A 14,790-nucleotide genomic window follows, 5' to 3' on the forward strand; every position below is an offset into this window, starting at 1 on the left:
GCCTTTCCAAATCATGTCCAATCAATTGAATTTGCCACCACAGGTGGATTCCAATCAAGTTGTAGAAACATCTCAAGGATGATCAATGGAAACAGGATGTATCTGAGCTCAGTTTCGAGTCTCATAGCGAAGGGTCTGAATTCTGATGGAAATAAAACTTTAGTTTTTAGATTAGAAAGTTTTTCAAACGTATTGAAGTCCTTTTTTCTCTTTGTCATTATTTGGTATTGTGTGTAGATCATACTACCCAAGATGGCGTAGCAGTCGGACGTGTGTTTTGTCTTGTCCCGTCCTGTATAGTGTAAATATAGTTTTTCCTCGTTTTTTTGTTCTGTATATATTTCGTACATATTTTAATCTCACTTTCCAACTACAGGCTGAATATACTCTCCTGCAACCCGCATCACCCAATGTGGTACGGATCTGCTTTTTCTATACTTTAGAATCGGAACCCTCATCTGAAGCTAGCCGCTAACTAGCTACTAGCTAGCCACTGCTAGCGGTCTTCAACGCTAACTAGGACACCAGCGCGACATCTACCCAAAGCATATCAGACTGCTTTTTCTCTACCACATCTCCGGATTCCTACCGCAAGCTCTGAACCTTTATACCGGATCATCGTAAATAGCTAGCTGCAATCCGAGTGGCTACTCCTGGCTAACGTCTCTGTCCCAGAGCAAGCACCAGTTAGCCTGGAGCTAGCCTCGAGCTAAGCCCATCTCCCGACTAGCCGAAGAGGTCCAAAAATACCTAATTTGCCAATTGGCCTGGACCCTCTACTGACCCTCTACTGCCGACACGGAGCCCCGCCGATCCATCACGACTGGTCCGCCGACATAATCGTCCGAGGGGTTTCAACAGGCTTTTCCGCTGCGACATCGCCAAAGATCCATCTGCTGGCCAAGGCCCGCGAGCTTTCTGAATCGCTGTATCTCCAGCTCACCGCATGAAGAGGAATAAACAGACTCACCCCATCGCGACGTCCCCCAAAGGTTAACTCTCTAGCCCTCGCTATCTCCTGCTTGCTAATTCGGCCTGCTAATGGCTAGCTTGTCAAGCTCCGGTCCGCTAACTGCTACCTTGTCTAGCTCGGGGCCTACGAACTGTTAGCTTGTTAGCACAGGCCTGCTAACCGTCTGAACCACCGCGTCCCAATCACTCTCTGACCCCATTTACTTTCTATCTCTTTTTGATTTTTAATTTGTTTATACCTTCCGGAAACCTGCCTCACCCAATGTGATACGGAATCGCTATTACTTTTACTCTTATTTTTATTTTTATGACACACTCAAGAACCTCCAGACGCTAACCAGCTAACTAGCTACAATCTAGTTAGTCATTGTTAGTTTAAAAAAAAAAACCTGGATAACACTCGCCAGCCCAGCCCCCCTGCTCATCCACCGCTGCCCCCTGGACACTGATCTCTTGGCTACATAGCTGACGCACGCTGGACTGTCCATTATCACGGTACTCCTTTCTGCTTGTTTGTCTTACCTGTCGGCCCCGTTGCCTAGTCAACGCCATTTTACCTGCTGTTTGTTGTGCTAGCGGATTAGCCTCACCTACTGTTTTTAGCTAGCTTTCCAAATTCAACACCTGTGATTACTGTATGCCTCACTGTATGTCTCTCTCAGATGTCAATATGCCTTGTATACTGTTGTTCAGGTTAGTTATAATTGTTTTAGTTCACAATGGAGCCCCTAGACCCACTCTGCATACCCCTGTTACCTCCTTTGTCCCACCTCCCACACATGCGGTGACCTCACCCATTACAACCAGCATGTCCAGAGATACAACCTGTCTCATCATCACCCAGTGCCTGGGCTTACCTCCGCTGTACCCGCACCCCACCATACCCCTGTCTGCGCATTATGCCCTGAATATATTCTACCATGCCCAGAAACCTGCTCCTCTTATCCTCTGCCCCCAACGCTCTAGGCGACCAGTTTTGATAGCCTTTAGCCGCACCCTCATACTACTCCTTCTCTGTTCCGCGGGTGATGTGGAGGTAAACCCAGGCCCTGCATGTCCCCAGGTACCCTCATTTGTTGACTTCTGTGATCGAAAAAGCCTTGGTTTTATGCATGTCAACATCAGAAGCCTCCTCCCTAAGTTTGTTTTACTCACTGCTTTAGCACACTCTGCTAACCCTGATGTCCTTGCCGTGTCTGAATCCTGGCTCAGGAAGGCCACCAAAAATTGCAGTCTACTGCAGAGATAGCCTGCAAAGTAATATCATACTTTCCAGGTCCATACCCAAACAGTTCGAACTACTAATTTTGAAAATTACCCTCTCCAGAAATAAGTCTCTCACTGTTGCCGCCTGCTACCGGCCACCCTCAGCTCCCAGCTGTGCCCTGGACACCATTTGTGAATTGATCGCCCCCCATCTAGCTTCAGAGTTTGTTCTGTTAGGTGACCTAAACTGGGATATGCTTAACACCCCGGCAGTCCTACAATGTATAAGCTAGATGCCCTCAATCTCACTCAAATCATCAAGGAACCCACCAGGTACAACCCTAACTCTGTAAGCAAGGGCACCTCATAGACGTCATCCTGACCAACTGGCCCTCCAAATACACCTCCGCTGTCTTCAACCAGGATCTCAGCGATCACTGCCTCATTGCCTGTATCCGCCACGGAGCCGCAGTCAAACGACCACCCCTCATCACTGTCAAACGCTCCCTAAAACACTTCTGTGAGCAGGCCTTTCTAATCGACCTGGCCGGGTATCCTGGAAGGACATTGACCTCACCCCGTCAGTTGAGGATGCCTGGTCATTCTTTAAAAGTAACTTCCTCACCATTTTAGATAAGCATGCTCCGTTCAAAAATGCAGAACCAAGAACAGATACAGCCCTTGGTTCACTCCAGACCTGACTGCCCTCGACCAGCACAAAAAACATCCTGTGGCGGGCTGCAATAGCATCGAATAGCCCCGTGATATGCAACTGTTCAGGGAAGTCAGGAACCAATACACGCAGTCAGTCAGGAAAGCTAAGGCCAGCTTCTTCAGGCAGAAGTTTGCATCCTGTAGCTCCAACTCCAAAAAGTTCTGGGACACTGTGAAGTCCATGGAGAACAAGAGCACCTCCTCCCACCTGCCCACTGCACTGAGGCTAGGTAACACGGTCTCCACCGATAAATCCACGATTATTGAAAGCTTCAATAAGCACTTCTCAACTGCTGGCCATGCCTTCCGCCTGGCTACTCCAACTCGGCCAACAGCTCCGCCCCGCAGCTCCTCGCCCAAGCCTCTCCAGGTTCTCCTTTACCCAAATCCAGATAGCAGATGTTCTGAAAGAGCTGCAAAACCTAGACCCGTACAAATCAGCTGGGCTTGACAATCTGGACCCTTTATTTCTGAAACTATCTGCCGCCATTGTCGCAACCCCTATTACCAGCCTGTTCAACCTCTCTTTCATATCGTCTGAGATCCCCAAGGATTGGAAAGCTGCCGCAGTCATCCCCTCTTCAAAGGGGGAGACACCCTGGACCCAAACTGCTATAGACCTATATCCATCCTGCCCTGCCTATCTAAGGTCTTCGAAAGCCAAGTCAACAAACAGGTCACTGACCATCTCGAATCCCACCGCACCTTCTCCGCTGTGCAATCTGGTTTCCGAGCCGGTCACAGGTGCACCTCAGCCACGCTCAAGGTACTAAACGATATCATAACCGCCATCGATAAAAGACAGTACTGTGCAGCCGTCTTCATCGACCTCGCTAAGGCTTTCGACTCTGTCAATCACCATATTCTTATCGGCAGACTCAATAGCCTCGGTTTCTCGGATGACTGCCTTGCCTGGTTCACCAATTACTTTGCAGACAGAGTTCAGTGTGTCAAATCGGAGGGCATGCTGTCCGGTCCTCTGGCAGTCTCTATGGGGGTGCCAGGGTTCAGTTTCGGGCCGACTCTTTTCTCTGTATATATCAATGATGTTGCTCTTGCTGCGGGCGATTCCCTGATCCACCTCTACGCAGACGACACCATTCTATATACTTTCGGCCCGTCATTGGACACTGTGCTATCTAACCTCCAAACGAGCTTCAATGCCATACAGCACTCCTTCCGTGGCCTCCAACTGCTCTTAAACGCGAGTAAAACCAAATGCATGCTTTTCAACCGATCGCTGCCTGCACCCGCATGCCAGACTAGCATCACCACCCTGGATGGTTCCGACCTTGAATATGTGGACATCTATAAGTACCTAGGTGTCTGGCTAGACTGCAAACTCTCCTTCCAGACTCACATCAAACATCTCTAATCGAAAATCAAATCAAGAGTCGGCTTTCTATTCCTGCAACAAAGCCTCCTTCACTCACGCCGCCAAGCTTACCCTAGTAAAACTGACTATCCTACCGATCCTCGATTTCGGCGATGTCATCTACAAAATGGCTTCCAACACTCTACTCAGCAAACTGGATGCAGTCTATCATAGTGCCATCCGTTTGTCACCAAAGCACCTTATACCACCCACCACTGCGACTTGTGCTCTAGTCGGCTGGCCCTCGCTACATATTCGTCGCCAGACCCACTGACTCCAGGTCATCTACAAGTCCATGCTAGGTAAAGCTCCGCCTTATCTCAGTTCACTGGTCACGATGGCAACACCCATCCGTAGCACACGCTCCAGCAGGTGTATCTCACTGATCATCCCTAAAGCCAACACCTCATTTGGCCGCCTTTCGTTCCAGTACTCTGCTGCCTGTGACTGGAACGAACTGCAAAAATCGCTGAAGTTGGAGACTTTTATCTCCCTCACCAACTTCAAACATCAGCTATCCGAGCAGCTAACCGATCGCTGCAGCTGTACATAGTCTATTGGTAAATAGCCCACCCATTTTCACCTACCTCATCCCCATACTGTTTTTATACTGTTTTAAAAATTTTTTTTTAAATATTTTTTATTTACTTTTCTGCTCTTTTGCACACCAATATCTCTACCTGTACATGACCATCTGATCATTTATCACTCCAGTGTTAATCTGCAAAATTGTATTATTCGCCTACCTCATGCCTTTTGCACACATTGTATATAGACTGCCCATTTTTTTTTTCTACTGTGTTATCGACTTGTTTATTGTTTACTCCATGTGTAACTCTGTGTTGTCTGTTCACACTGCTATGCTTTATCTTGGCCAGGTCGCAGTTGCAAATGAGAACTTGTTCTCAACTAGCCTACCTGGTTAAATAAAGGTGTTCTCAACGAGCCTACCTGGTTAAATAAAGGTGTTCTCAACTAGCCTACCTGGTTAAATAAAGGTGTTCTCAACTAGCCTACCTGGTTAAATAAAGGTGTTCTCAACTAGCCTACCTGGTTAAATAAAGGTGTTCTCAACTAGCCTACCTGGTTAAATAAAGGTGTTCTCAACTAGCCTACCTGGTTAAATAAAGGTGTTCTCAACTAGCCTACCTGGTTAAATAAAGGTGTTCTCAACTAGCCTACCTGGTTAAATAAAGGTGTTCTCAACTAGCCTAACCTGGTTAAATAAAGGTGTTCTCAACTAGCCTACCTGGTTAAATAAAGGTGTTCTCAACTAGCCTACCTGGTTAAATAAAGGTGTTCTCAACTGGCCTACCTGGTTAAATAAAGGTGTTCTCAACTGGCCTACCTGGTTAAATAAAGGTGTTCTCAACTAGCCTACCTGGTTAAATAAAGGTGTTCTCAACTAGCCTACCTGGTTAAATAAAGGTGTTCTCAACTAGCCTACCTGGTTAAATAAAGGTGTTCTCAACTAGCCTACCTGGTTAAATAAAGGTGTTCTCAACTAGCCTACCTGGTTAAATAAAGGTGTTCTCAACTAGCCTACCTGGTTAAATAAAGGTGTTCTCAACTAGCCTACCTGGTTAAATAAAGGTGTTCTCAACTGGCCTACCTGGTTAAATAAAGGTGTTCTCAACTGGCCTACCTGGTTAAATAAAGGTGTTCTCAACTGGCCTACCTGGTTAAATAAAGGTGTTCTCAACTGGCCTACCTGGTTAAATAAAGGTGTTCTCAACTGGCCTACCTGGTTAAATAAAGGTGAAATAAGAAAAAAAAAGATTGAAAATAAATAATTATAAAATCTTTATTTTTTTGTCTGATTCGGTTGACCCCCACCCCGAATTCAGTTTCCTCTGATTTGGTTTTCCCTTTTTCAGGTTTTCCCTGAAAAATAAAATAGAATGTCCAATTTTGTAGTTTTTCTAATTCCTCAACAATATTTAAACCACATCAGGAGACTACCTTTTTGAGGTCTGGGGAAAAATGTGTAGTTACCCTTTTTTTAAATCCAACTGTGCACCAACCAGAGACCTCTGTTCGGATAGGGATGCTTCTGTAGCGCTCGTGTGATGGCAGATTTCGCAAAACAAAATGGCTACTGGATCGACGCAAATAATCCTGATCTCCTTTCTGCTAGGTAGACAGGCTAATTTGTCGTCTTTTCATCTCTATAAGAAGAAGGTTATCATTGGCATCATCGCCAACGGCTAAACCATGTATACAGGAGGGTGGGAAAATGCCAATTACTGATGCATGTGGTTCATGTCTTATGATTTAACAGGTGTGTGCCTTTCCAAACGGCTAAACCATGTATACAGGAGGGTGGGAAAATGCCAATTACTGATGCATGTGGTTCATGTCTTATGATTTAACTTGGGCAAATCAATTCATTTTTCTAATAAGTTCGATACATTTAATTGATTTCCTAGTTAAGTTCAACATTTTTTAAATATTGTTGAATTCCGTTTTAATGTCTGGATTTCGTCATTGTTCTCCAACACAGAATTTATATATTTAAAAAAAAAATGTATTTATTTTTGTTTCAATCTATTAGTAATTCGTTAGTCTAATTTGTTTCTTCTTTCGCTCCTCATCCTGTAAACTCCTTGTACTCGTCTGTCTAAAGCTCTGGTTAGCTAATGGGCTCCAGTTTCCACAACAACCGACATTAGAGAGAACTGTTCTCTGTCTGCTAATAAGTGTCTGAAAACCCCCTCTAGTCAAATGACAACTCTGCTGTATTAGACAGTTCACATTTTAGGACTAAATTGAGCAATGGAGGAAAAAGAATCTCGCCCACCATCTTACTTCACTTCTCTAATGCGCTCGCCAGTCTCAATATTGCATAAGCTGATCTCCATTTCACTTCCTCATTTCTGGTTCATGATCTCTCTCTCTCTCTGGCTGACTGGTTTTACTATGGCTGCTCATGCATGTGGACACATGTCTGAACGCTCATTAATAACCAGGGGTTGGAACGTTCTGAACAGAGTCCCCAATTTTTTTTATTTTAATTTTCATGCAACTTGTTCGGAGCAGCAAAATAAAGTTCTGAACTGGTTCGAAACCCCCAAAAAAGTACCGCTTTATAGTGTTCCTTTTTTTAAACCTTTTGAAATCCACGTTTTTCACATTTAAGTCATTAAATTACTTCACCAATCAGTGCGGATAGAGCAAGCAAGCTAGTTTAAATGTGTGATGGACAGTGTAGCCTATGGCTCAAGATTTGTCGACTTTTTGCGGGTGGGGAGAGAGCGAGAGAGGGTTGAGGAGGAGGCTTGAAGCTCTGGGGCATCTTGTTATGAAATGAAGTACACAGAATTATATCTAGGTGGAGCGGCTTCTATGGGAAAACTTTGAGCTAGCTAGCTAACAAGCTCGTGTTTCCGGAGAGGCACCAGAATTAAAAACGCATCGTGCCCTTTTTGTAGTTAAGAAATCCAACATCAGACGTTATAACTAGGCCTATAGTAACCTTAATAACAAGCATTGAACAAGTCAACCCGTTCTTCTCAAGAGATTTTTAAAAATGAGCTATCTTCTGAATCAAACTTGTAGCGTCAGTACAGTAGCCTATGATCTGGAGGGGCAGGTAGCCTAAACCCATTCCCCCCAAAAATTCAGCTTGCAAGAAGACACTGGAATACGTTTGAGTGCGGGCTTTGCGTTTTTGTTGTTTTACTAGACGAAGAAAAAGCCTGTAACGTTAAACATTTTATTAACCGGTTCCGCATTTTCTGTTACGGATCATTTTCATTCAGTTTCAGTTTCTTGAAAATGTTCGTTATTTTCTGTTTTCTGAACCGGTTCCAACTCCTGTTAATAACAGAGAGGTACGAGGCCTCGTCAAGGAGAGGTACGAGGCCTCGTCAAGGAGAGGTACGAGGCCTCGTCAAGGAGAGGTACGAGGCCTCGTCAAGGAGAGGTACGAGGCCTCGTCAAGGAGAGGTACGAGGCCTCGTCAAGGAGAGTGCGAGGCCTCGTCAAGGGAGGTACGAGGCCCCGTCAAGGAGAGTACGAGGCCCCGTCAGGAGAGGCGAGGCCCCGTCAGGAGAGGTACGAGGCCCCGTCAAGGAGAGGTACGAGGCCCCGTCAAGGAGAGGTACGAGGCCCCGTCAAGGAGAGGTACGAGGCCCCATCAAGTCAAGGAGGGGTACATGTAGGGAGCTGCGTCTGAAACGGCACCCTGTGGGCTCTGGTCTAAAGCAGGGCACTACCCGTAAAGCTCTGGTCAAAAGCAGGGCACTATATACTGTGTAGGGTGCCATTTCAGACAGCGCCTCTGTGTGCAGCGGAATGTTCTCAACTGTTCGTCTTGACTTATCATGCAGAAGACTGAAACGGCAGCGGTTTAAGTTCCTCTTTCTGTGTGGGGAAGTTGTTGTCCACAGTGTCAATGTTTGGGTTTCATCTGTCTATCTTCCGTGGTTTTGGTCGATTTTTAATGAAGTTCCTCTAAGTAGTGAGAAAGATTGTGGCCTCCGTTCATGACAGTCTTTCTATGAAGAGATTTTTATATTGCCACCGAAATAACTTGTCATATTTCATCGTGTGGTTCTGTAGAGATTGAGGCAGTTTTTGATTTGCTGCAAAGATAACAAGTGATACAACAGAAAGAGATGTTAAACGGTGTGGTTAAGTGATACAACAGAAACAGATGTTAAACGGTGTGGTTAAGTGATACAACAAAACAACTGTTAAACGGTGTGGTTAAGTGATACAACAGAAACAGATGTTAAACGGTGTGGTTAAGTGATACAACAGAAAGATGTTAGACGGTGTGGTTAAGTGATACAACAGAAACAGATGTTAAACGGTGTGGTTAAGTGATACAACAACAGAGATGTTAAACGGTGTGGTTAAGTGATACAACAGAAACAGATGTTAAACGGTGTGGTTAAGTGATACAACAACAGAGATGTTAGACGGTGTGGTTAAGTGATACAACAGAAACCGATGTTAAACGGTGTGGTTAAGTGATACAACAACAGAGATGTTAGACGGTGTGGTTAAGTGATACAACAACAGAGATGTTAGACGGTGTGGTTAAGTGATACAACAACAGAGATGTTAGACGGTGTGGTTAAGTGATACAACAGAAAGAGATGTTAAACGGTGTGGTTGAAAGCCTAAGGGGCTTGTAGAAAAACCACACCACAAAAATAAAGGTGTATTAAAATAACTAATGGAGCCTACTAATTCTAAATGTAATTGATCAGTTATCCCAACATTCGGTTAAAGATCTGGCTACTGACTGTTAGAGAACAAACATTTCCATTGTTTAGTGAAGGCCGAGGTCTTCTAGGTGGTAACGGTTTGAAGGGGGAAGACGAGGCTTCGCCATATGAGGGAGGTGGTTGAACATAACGAGAGTACACTTCGACTGGTTTCACTATTACGCAGTGAAAACGAACCTCAACGGCACACGGCAGGAGATAGGAGTGCTCCCAGAACAGGAAAACATAGGCCTACAGTGTGTGTGTGTGTGTGCACACCTCAACCTGATTTCTGTATGAAAGGAATATTGCCAGGTGTGGTTCTGTGTGAAATTTAAATGTCTGTTTCCTTCTCTCTTTCACCCAGTCTTTCAAACATTTCCCTTGTTTTATTTAACTAGCCTACATCTGGACCATCCCATTTATCACCGTACTCCTTAGTGTCATGGGAAGGAAACAGAACAGGAAGTGGATTTAACCACCGTAGTGTTGGAAACAGACATCATTATGACGTTATCCATCGTCACGCGTGTTTATTTCCCAAGCTACAGCACAATATTTAACACACAGCAGGTCTTTGAAGGGACCAAAGAGATACGTGTTTTCAATGTGATACTGCTTTCGTCCCGGCCAAACATCTGTATGGCATCGTGTTCCAGAATGCCTCCCTCTGCTTCAGAGAGTCGTCCGTCTCAAGTGACTTGTTTAGTCCTGTAGTGACAGCCAGACGGCTTCCCCCCGGGGGCTTGTTTAGTCCTGTAGTGACAGCCAGACGGCTTCCCCCCTGGGGGCTTGTTTAGTCCTGTAGTGACAGCCAGACGGCTTCCCCCCTGGGGGCTTGTTTAGTCCTGTAGTGACAGCCAGACGGCTTCCCCCTGGGGGCTTGTTTAGTCCTGTAGTGACAGCCAGACGGCTTCCCCCTGGGGGCTTGTTTAGTCCTATAGTGACAGCCAGACGGCTTCCCCCTGGGGGCTTGTTTAGTCCTGTAGTGACAGCCAGACGGCTTGTTTAGTCCTGTAGTGACAGCCAGACGGCTTGTTTAGTCCTGTAGTGACAGCCAGACGGCTTGTTTAGTCCTGTAGTGACAGCCAGACGGCTTCCCCCCTGGGGGCTTGTTTAGTCCTGTAGTGACAGCCAGACGGCTTCCCCCCTGGGGGCTTGTTTAGTCCTGTAGTGACAGCCAGACGGCTTCCCCCTGGGGGCTTGTTTAGTCCTGTAGTGACAGCCAGACGGCTTCCCCCCTGGGGGCTTGTTTAGTCCTGTAGTGACAGCCAGACAGCTTCCCCCTGGGGGCTTGTTTAGTCCTGTAGTGACAGCCAGATGGCTTGTTTAGTCCTGTAGTGACAGCCAGACTGCTTGTTTAGTCCTGTAGTGACAGCCAGACAGCTTGTTTAGTTCTGTAGTGAAAGCCAGACGGCTTCCCCCCCGGGGGCTTGTTTAGTCCTGTAGTGACAGCCAGACGGCTTGTTTAGTCCTGTAGTGACAGCCAGACGGCTTGTTTAGTCCTGTAGTGACAGCCAGACGGCTTGTTTAGTCCTGTAGTGACAGCCAGACAGCTTCCCCCCCCGGGGGCTTGTTTAGTCCTGTAGTGACAGCCAGACGGCTTCCCCCCGGGGGCTTGTTTAGTCCTGTAGTGACAGCCAGACGGCTTGTTTAGTCCTGTAGTGACAGCCAGACGGCTTGTTTAGTCCTGTAGTGACAGCCAGACAGCTTGTTTAGTCCTGTAGTGACAGCCAGACGGCTTCCCCCCTGGGGGCTTGTTTAGTCCTGTAGTGACAGCCAGACGGCTTGTTTAGTCCTGTAGTGACAGCCAGACGGCTTGTTTAGTCCTGTAGTGACAGCCAGACAGCTTCCCCCCCGGGGGCTTGTTTAGTCCTGTAGTGACAGCCAGACGGCTTCCCCCCTGGGGGCTTGTTTAGTCCTGTAGTGACAGCCAGACGGCTTGTTTAGTCCTGTAGTGACAGCCAGACAGCTTCCCCCCTGGGGGCTTGTTTAGTCCTGTAGTGACAGCCAGACGGCTTCCCCCCGGGGGCTTGTTTAGTCCTGTAGTGACAGCCAGACGGCTTGTTTAGTCCTGTAGTGACAGCCAGACGGCTTGTTTAGTCCTGTAGTGACAGCCAGACGGCTTGTTTAGTCCTGTAGTGACAGCCAGACAGCTTGTTTAGTCCTGTAGTGACAGCCAGACAGCTTCCCCCCCGGGGGCTTGTTTAGTCCTGTAGTGACAGCCAGACGGCTTCCCCCCCGGGGGCTTGTTTAATAGACAACAGGTGGAAATTATAGGCAATTAGCAAGACACCCCCAATAAAGGAGTGTTTCTGCAGGTGGTGACCACAGACCACTTCTCAGTTCCTATGCTTCCTGGCTGATGTTTGGGTCACTTTTGAATGCTGGCGGTGCTTTCACTCTAGTGGTAGCATGAGACGGAGTCTACAACCCCCACAAGTGGCTCAGGTAGTGCAGCTCATCCAGGATGACACATCAATGCGAGCTGTGGCAAGAAGGTTTGCTGTGCATGTCAGCGGTGTCCAGAGCATGGAGGCATTACCAGGAGACAGGCCAGTACATCAGGAGACGTGGAGGAGGCCGTAAGAGGGCAACAACCCAGCAGCAGGACCGCTACCTCTGCCTTTGTGCAAGGAGGAGCAGGAGGAGCACTGCCAGATTCCTGCAAAATGACCTCCAGCAGGCCACAAATGTGCATGTGTCTGATCAAACGGTCAGAAACCGACTCCATGAGGGTGGTATGAGGGCCCGACGTCCACAAGTGGGGGTTGTGCTTACAGCCCAACACCGTGCAGGACGTTTTGCATTTGCCAGAGAACACCAAGATTGGCAAATTCGCCACTCGCGCCTTGTGCTCTTCACAGATGAAAGCAGGTTCACACTGAGCACATGTGACAGTCTGGAGACGCCGTGGAGAACGTTTTGCTGCCTGCAACATCCTCCAGCATGACCGGTTTGGCGGTGGGTCAGTCATGGTGTGGGGTGGCATTTCTTTGGGGGGCCGCACAGCCCTCCCATGTGCTCGCCAGAGGTAGCCTGACTGCCATTAGGTACCGAGATGAGATCCTCAGACCCCTTGTGAGACCATATGCTGGTGCGGTTGGCCCTGGGTTCCTCCTAATGCAAGACAACGCTAGACCTCATGTGGCTGGAGTGTCAGCAGTTCCTGCAAGAGGAAGGCATTGATGCTATGGATTGGCCCGCCCGTTCCCCAGACCTGAATCCAATTGAGCACATCTGGGACATCATGTCTCGCTCCATTGACCAACGCCACATTGCACCACAGACTGTCCAGGAGTTGGCAGATGCTTTAGTCTAGGTCTGGGAGGAGATCCCTCAGGAGACCATCCGCCACCTCTTCAGGCGCATGCCCAGGCGTTGTAGGGAGGTCATACAGGCATGTGGAGGCCACACACACTACTGAGCCTCATTTTGACTTGTTTTAAGGACATTACATCAAAGTTGGATCAGCCTGTAGTGTGTTTTTCCACTTTAATTTTGAGTGTGACTCCAAATCCAGACCTCCATGGGTTGATAAATTTGATTTCCATTGATAATTGTTGCGTGATTTTTGTTGTCAGCACATTAACTATGTAAAGAAAAAATGATTTAATAAGAAAATGTAATTCATTCAGATCTAGGTGTTATTTTAGTGTTCCCTTTATTTGTTTGAGCAGTGTGTATGTATATATGTATGTGTGTGTATATATATATATATATATATATAGTCTACGTGAGAAGAAGGTGATAGAGTGGGTAAGAGGTGACTTCAGAGATATATTGTGGTATATCAGTGTGTTCAGACCCATTGCCTTCCACATTTTGTTACGCTAAAGCCTTATTCTAAGATGGATAAAAAATAAATAAATACAATTTCTCAGCAATCTACACACAATATCCCATAATGCCAAATATAACAGGTTTTTAGAATATGTGTGTTAGAGCAAAAACCATGACGTCGAAAGGAATTGTCCGTAGAACTCCGAGACAAGATTGTGTCGAGGCACAGATCTGGGGGAAGGCTACAAAAACATTTATGCAGCATTGAAGGTCCCCAAGAACACAGTGGCCTCCATCATGTTTAAATGGATGAAGTTTGGAACCACCAAGACTCTTCCTAGAGCTGGCCGCCCAGCCAAACTGAGCAATCGGGGCAGAAGGGCCCAGTGGTCACTCTGACAGAGCTCCAGAGTTCCTCTGTGGAGATGGGAGAACCTTCCAGAAGGACAACCATCCCTACAGCACTCCACCAATCAGGCCTTTATGGTAGAGTGGCCAGATCAAAGCCACTCCTCAGTAAAAGGCACATGACCGCCTGCTTGCAGTTGGTCAAAAGGCACCTAAAGACTCTCAGACCATGAGAAACAAGATTCTCTGGTCTGATGAAACCAAGATTAAACTCTTTGGCCTGAATGCCAATTGCAGTGCTGGATGAAACCTGGCACCATCCCTACGGTGAAGCATGGTGGTGGCAGCATCATGCTGTGGGGATGTTTTTCAGCTGCAGGGACTGGGAGACTAGTCAGGATCGAGGGAAAGATGAACAGAGCAAAGTACAGAGAGATCCTTGATGAAAACCTACTCCAGAGCGCTCGGGACCTCCGACTGGGGCGGAGGTTCACCTTCCAACAGGACAACAACCCTAAGCACACAGCCAAGACAATGCAGGAGTGGCTTCGGGACAAGTCTCTGAATGTCCTTGAATGGCCCAGCCAGAGCCTGGACTTGAACCCGATCAAACATCTCTGGAGAGACCTGAAAATAGCTGTGCAGCGACGCTCCCAATCCAACCTGACAGAGCTTGAGAGGATCTGCAGAGAAGATTGAGAGAGAACACAGGTGTGCCAGGCTTGTAGCGTCACACCCAAGAAGACTCGAGTCTGTAAACGCTGCCAAGGTGCATCAACAAAGTACTGAGTAAAGGGTCTGAATACTTATGTAAATGTGATAATTCAGTTTTATTAAACCTGTTTTTGCCTGGTCATAATGGGGTATTTTGTGTAGATTGAAAATAAAATATTTTAGAATAAGGATGTAACGTAACCAAATGTGGAAAAAGTAAACTGGTCTGAATTCTTTCCGTATGCAGCCTTTGTCTTCTGAGGTGGAACCTAATCGTGCATTTCCTCTCTAAGACAGGAAATTACGTCGAAATAGTGGGGACAACTTCGTGTGTGTGGGGGGGGTCCTTTTAAACATTTAAACATTTATGAAGGTTTGGGGCGGCAGGGTAGCCTAGTGGTTAGAGCGTTGGACTAGTAACCGCAAGGTTGCAAGTTCAAACCCCCGAGCTGTCGTTCTGCC

At 46.8% G+C, this 14,790-nt stretch overlaps 1 protein-coding gene across 2 annotated transcripts in view; it reads left to right on the plus strand.

Moving 5' to 3' along the window:
• The window catches only part of LOC115128002 (SH2/SH3 adapter protein Nck1-like), a 109,285-nt gene that overhangs the window by 13,172 nt on the left and 81,323 nt on the right, over positions 1-14,790 (plus strand). Inside the window, exon 1 of one of the 2 annotated variants that reach the window (XM_065019219.1) lies at positions 8,323-8,392. The exons of the other annotated variant lie outside the window; for it this stretch is intronic. The gene's annotated coding sequence lies outside the window, so the exon portion shown is untranslated. Of the gene's footprint in view, positions 1-8,322; positions 8,393-14,790 lie in introns of those variants that run through there. 2 annotated transcript variants of the gene reach the window in all.

This window comes from Oncorhynchus nerka, linkage group LG6 (assembly GCF_034236695.1).
Source record: "Oncorhynchus nerka isolate Pitt River linkage group LG6, Oner_Uvic_2.0, whole genome shotgun sequence".
Taxonomy (NCBI): Eukaryota; Metazoa; Chordata; class Actinopteri; order Salmoniformes; family Salmonidae; genus Oncorhynchus; species Oncorhynchus nerka.